A 6,710-nucleotide genomic window follows, 5' to 3' on the forward strand; every position below is an offset into this window, starting at 1 on the left:
TGTTCAGTAAAAATATCATAGTTTTCGAGATATCGGACAATTTCATTTTTTTCTAAAAAGTGCACCTTTCTTTACCATTTCGTCATTTCATTATATCGTTATCCTAAATCATATTCTCCAAAGTCGTATTTCACCTAATTTCCCAGTTTCCTTTCAGATGTGCAGCAGAAGTGTGGAATACATACTTGTAATCTCCTATAATTGCGTACTATGGGACATAAGAAGTGCGTTCTTTAAGAAACTGGCGAATTGAGTGAACTATCGTATCACTGATATGTTTTCATTTCCGCGCGCTTCATGTCAAATTTGATAGTTAATGTTGGGGACAAAGTTTCCTTACTGAAAAGGATATATGCTCCCTCTATACAGGATGTGGCGTAATTAATGGATAATCCGGTACTGGCGAATAGGGGATGTCATGGCCGACCAGAAAATGTAAAGTTATGTTCAGTAAAAATATCATAGTTTTCGAGATATCGGACAATTTCATTTTTTTCTAAAAAGTGCACCTTTACTTTACCATTTCGTCATTTCATTATATCGTTATCCTAAATCATATTCTCCAAAGTCGTATTTCACCTAATTTCCCAGTTTCCTTTCAGATGTGCAGCAGATGTGGAATACGAGGCGTACATACTTGTAATCTCCTACAATTGCGTACTATGGGACATAAGAAGTGCGTTCTTTGAGAAACTCGCGAATTGAGTGAACTATCGTATCACTGATATGTTTTCATTTCCGCGCGCTTCATGTCAAATTTGATAGTTAATGTTGGGGACAAAGTTTCCTTACTGAAAAGGATATATGCTCCCTCTATACAGGGTGTGATTAACGGATAATCCTGTACTGGCGAATAGAGGATGTCATGGCCGACCAGAAAATGTAAAGTTTTGTTCAGTAAAAATATCATACTTTTCGAGATATCGGACAATTTCATTTTTTTCTAAAAAGTGCAACTTTCTTTACCATTTCGTCATTTCATTATATCGTTATCCTAAATCATATTCTCCAAAGTCGTATTTCACCTAATTTCCCAGTTTCCTTTCAGATGTGCAGCAGATGTGGAATACGAGGCGTACATATTGGTAATCTCCTATAATTGCCTAACACCGAGCTGCGAAGGGTCGAGGGGGACCGTCTCGAATATATTCTGCAACTTCACTTATTCGGGAAATACTGCCTTTATACTGCAGTAATGGGCCAATGAATGCCGTCGATAAAAGTTCTGCGTTATGGGTCCCTCCGGCAGACGTCGAATGCTCAAGGCCGTTTCGGACATAAACTCAGATGGCAATCTGTCCACGATTTCTCTGGAAATTGATGGCTCATTCTTGCCATCTCGGGATATTTCAAGATTGCGCATGAAACGAAACTACCGTCGTTCTGAAAATATGGATTTTACAGGGGGGAAATGCATCGTGCTTGACTTATAACCTCGGAGTGGTAAACATGGTTGTCTGGACGTTGTCAGACTGTAATAAATGTCTTTTCATCATTACAGCATTGTTTTCAGTTATAAAGGGTGTTTTTTTTAGAGCTATAGAACTTTAAATTGCAATAAAACAACGATGGATTATTCGATTGACATGAATTTTATTTATCCGAAAGATAATCTTGTGGCATTACATTTTACATATGATTTCTGGCATATGACCGCCATGGCTGGCTCGGATGTAGTCCAATCTGGACGTCCAATTTTCGATGACTTTTTCCAACATTTGTGGCCGTATATCGGCAATAACACGGCGAATGTTGTCTTCCAAATGGTCAAGGGTTTGTGGCTTATCCGCATAGACCAATGACTTTACATAGCCCCACAGAAAGTAGTCTAGCGGTGATAAATCACAAGATCTTGGAGGCCAATTCACAGATAATTAATATCGTATGATATTACACACTTGGAAATCGTACTTCTTTTTTTTTCTTTTTGTATTTTCTTCACTATACTAATTTTGCTGCAATTCCTTCGACAATTGAAGCCGACATGGAAGGTGCATGCTTCCTCAAAGCGATTACAATCCCATATACATTTCAGATCTCTGGCGTGTATCGAAGCCTGATAGTAACGCTAATCGATATCCCGATGGTAATTGGCAAACTCAATTCCCGGCAGAAGAATCCTGCCTGTGCCTCAAATAATTAGAGGAGATAAATCTCCCAAGTACGACAGCTGCTCTAAAGACAATCCCTTGTACAAACACGGAGCTTAGGTTGTCTCCTTTCGTGCCGTTCGTTTTTCTGTGCTCGGCCTTGGTGCCTTCAAGTTGCCATTCGTGTATAAAGAAGTATCAATTTTTCAACGTCTGAAAACGCTGGAGTTATCCTAAATGAGTTGAAAAATATTCGACGGATACCGGTTGTATTATTTGTTTTCTGCTGAAGTGTTTGTGTTGAGTACTTGTACTGTCATCGATCGTTTGAAAATGGAGAATTCAAACTCGATTTCAGAGATATCTTTGACGATTCCCGAAAAACCGTACAAATGTTTGTATTTCTTGCCGTAAAATACGAAAATGCAATGAAAAACAGGGTTTTATATTTGAAAATCCAAAGTACACCCCCGTCCCCTAACAAGGGTGAAGTAAATGGAAGAAGTTTTAGCATGAGTTCAAAACCATTTAACCTTTTATTCGAAACATTTTTCCTTAAGATATCTCCCTTTTTGAAGGAATTCAATTTTAATTTTCCGCTTCCCCCATGATTTTCTGCGCTTGTGATTATCATAATGAACCCATTTTCCATCTCCAGTCACAATGCGATTTTCATTTTTTCTCTATTGATTTACTAGTTCTAATAATCTAGAGGCTCTACTGATCTACCGGCTTTTTGGTTCAAAAAGCTTCTGGCTCTATCGGCACTTAAATCTATCGGGTATATGAATCAATTGCGAGATATACTGACTATTCAGCGGTTAACTCAAGCCTTGATCTTCAGAATACTCTAACAAGAGGACTTGGTAGAAGTCGAAACCCAAAAAAACTGCCTCTTTTTTCCTCGAAGGCCCTTGGCAGCGCACCGAACACTAAAGACAAAAAATTAACACATTACACCATCTTCACCCTATAACGTTACAGTTGCCCATGAGACTCTAAAGACAAATTTCTAGGGGTGGTTTGGCTTATTTGGTAACAAAACTCCTACCCAGGTTTTTACAAATTTAATAAAATTAAAATATACAATGATCGATCCTTTTCACTCTAAACAAATAATGAAATAAAAACTTAACTTAAATCGGCTTTAAATGAGTTACTCTGCTATTAGGATGGAACCTCTCCTGTGAATTATTTTCAGCCTTCTGATACCAGATCTTATCAAGAAGCTATAGTACTCCAATCCCCATTCAACGAAGTTGATGTGATAATGCCAGGTATTACGCAGGTATTCTTTGAGATTCAGGAACTAAAGTGGTTTAACGTACGTACTATTCCTAATTCTGTATCTCAAGGAAGTACTTCTTGATATTTATCAATCCCAAGAGAGGCTTCTGTTGTTCCAATCCCACGGGAGGTGCGAGAATCCCGACACAATTCTCGCCGATAAAATAGATTCCAAATCTCAAATTAAATTAACAATGACTGAAATCCAAATCTTAGGTACGTATCCTTGCTGAAGTCTCGACAACTATTGAAAATCTCCCAGAAGATTCTCTCTAGATCCGCGCATCCGCGCTCCGACCGATGGTATACGATATGATACGATTAATTGACAAATTACCGCGTCTTCGAAAATTCCAGTATCGTAACATGGAATGAAGCGTGCAAAATTGTTGCAACCCGTTCAATAATCCTAACCTTATTTATAATTTCTACCATTACTTACTTCTCAGGTCGGTCTCGTTGAGCCCGCCAGAATGGCACATGTTCAAGCACCACCAGCGAGTCATCCGGTTAACTTCCTTCATGACCAACCACCATGACAAGTAATGGAAGAGTCGTGTTATCCACCATGCGGAGTACGGATCTGGCTATTGGCGCACGAAGTGGGGTTCATCCTTCGAGGGGTCTATGCGAGGGGATGATCAATCCATCGACGACGCCGGCCGTATAGGACTTAATCCTGCGGTTAATCAAGGTGCAGATCGTCCTGATTGATGCTGACGCCGCCCGGCACTCGAAAACCGAGGAAATCCTTACGTAACACGATGGGTTTGCTCACTTATTACGCAAGATTGAAGTGTTCCACACGCGATGCCATCACTTGTACTGTTCGAACAGTTACGGTATTGTGCAGTTCCCAGGAATCGTTAATTCTGTTTAATTCGCGTGGTTTTTCATAAGTTACATCGCTACATAGGCGTAACGAGGAGTGGAGGGGTTACTGAGAACATAACCCACCTCGATTGAAAAAAATTTCAAAAAATTGTAAAAATAAAAAAATTATGTTGAAAGATTTTTGCTGAGGGGTAACCTCCCCATGAGTCAACTCTAGTTACGCCTCTGGTTATATCTCTTGAAATATTGATAACAGCCCCCTCAAATAAAAACTTTTTTATAGATCGAGCTCTGATCTAAAACCTATCGAAGTTTCAAGTCCGTATCTTGCCTCAAAGAGATGTGGCAGCCTCGAGAAAATTATATGAATTTTTTTTCAAAAATTTCAGTTTATAACCTATAATTTCTGAAATAATGAATTTATCGCGCCACTCCAAGCTTTTTCGTGATCTACATTGAAGACTCAATTGATAGAATACTATTGAATTTCCACATAGGAATTTTTAATTTTTCGTTTTTTTTTAAGGTTAGGTATTGAAAAATTGACCATAATTTTTCGATATGAAAATTTTCGGTGGAGTTCAAAATTCGGCTAATTAGGGATCGTCAATTCCAACACCGCTCACCGATTTTTTGTAGACTCCACAGTTTGAGATGAATTTCAACTCGAAATTTTCGAAAAATCAGAAAAAATTCGAATTTTCATACAAATATCATTATATCTCTTGAAATATTTGTCACAGACCCCTCAAATAAAAACGTTTTTTTATTGACCGAGCTCTAATCTAAAACATGATGGAGTTTCAAGTCTGTATCTTGCACCCAAGAGATGTGGCAGCCTCTAGAATTTTAGAAAATTTGGAAAAAAAAACCGTGAAAATAGAATTTCCGCACAATAATCGTTATATCTCCTGAAATATTGATTGCAGCCACATCAAATAACAACGTTTTTCTTAGATTGGGTTTCGATCTGAAACATATCGAAGTTTCAAGTACGTTTCTTGCCTTAAGGAGAGGTGGCAACCTTGAGAAAATGGTGAAATTTTTGAACGTAAAATACATATTATGAAATAGGTCTAACTAATATGGTATGTCGTCATCGATGACGTCATTTATGGAGAGAATCCTAGACGTATCTGCCTTGAAAACGAACACAAAAACCTTTTCCATTGTTTCCGATGTACTTATTACTTATTCGAGATCTGAACCAATCCTGAAAATGTCAAGTATCTAGCTCCTTCCTTTCAGTCGAATTTCATACTTGACTCAAGCGTAAAAAATAGGCCATAAAGCATGGACGTTTGCAAATAGACACGATAAAGGCAATACGAAAAAGTTAATATGTGGTTTAGAATTCACAAATCGAGCACCGCACACCCTGTAGTTATTCGAAATGCCTCTCTGCTCCCGGTTATCACCCAAATCCTTATTCAACAGGTCGAACTAAGATTAAACAGCTGCACATCTCCGTGTCCGACCTCTGCCCGCTCCTCCTATAAGCCCAACAAATAACCGGAAACGGAGCGTGGTCTTCGATGGGCCGGAAATTGAACGTAGCGATCCATAAATTTCGTCCGTCTGAAAGGCATTTTTGACACCGTCTAATGGAGTAACACCTCGACGCTCCTATAAATAGCGCACTGGGCGGAAACACGACGTGTGTCGAGAGGAAAATTGAAAGCCTTAATTCACGTGGGGCAAATGGAAAACGTCTGTCACGTGACAATTTCGGACTTTAACTCGTTGATGGAATACTATGCTTTTGGAATCAGCGAGGTTGAGAGGTTAGGTTAGGTTAGGTTTGAGTTTGAGAGGTTACCTAGCACCGGAACTTCAAGGTCTATTGTGCCTCCCATCAGAGCTGTTCTAGTGTTCCAATGACTTCCAGAATATGTGATGGTTTTAAGGAGGTTACATCCTCACTTGCCGATGAACTTGCGAAAAGTGCATCAAGGTTAACACCTGCTGAACTTGAACCTTTCTGCGGGATAGGAAAAGACCAATACAAGGCAGCGGTCCAGCGATGGGAGTTGAATACAGGATAACCCACTAGACAAACACTCCTGGATTTACTCAGGCCAAGAAACTCGTGATGATTTCACCTACCTAGCCAGAAAGCTCTTGAAGCTGTCACGAGCAGAGCTTCGGGTGATGGTGGGACTGCTGTCGGTACAAACATCATTTGTACCGTATGGGAAAGTCAGCAGATGAGATTTGCAGGCTCTTTGGATCAGAAGCAGAAACAGCCGAACACATGATATGCAAGTGTCCAGAGCTGGCTGGCCTAAGAACCATTCATATGGGGAAGCAGGTCCTGGATCCCCGAGAGGTAACGGCCAAGGCCCCTAAGGAGGTTGTCAGTTTTATTAACGTCATTGACGACCTCCATGGGTTTCCATGAATGTGTAGGGTAGAGAACAAAAGAGTAGTTCCCGAAAGGCTTACCGAGCTACAACGACCCCAGTTCAAATAATAATAATAATAATACATCCTCACTTC

This window comes from Harmonia axyridis, chromosome 7, assembly GCF_914767665.1.
Source record: "Harmonia axyridis chromosome 7, icHarAxyr1.1, whole genome shotgun sequence".
In the NCBI taxonomy this organism is placed as follows: Eukaryota; Metazoa; Arthropoda; class Insecta; order Coleoptera; family Coccinellidae; genus Harmonia; species Harmonia axyridis.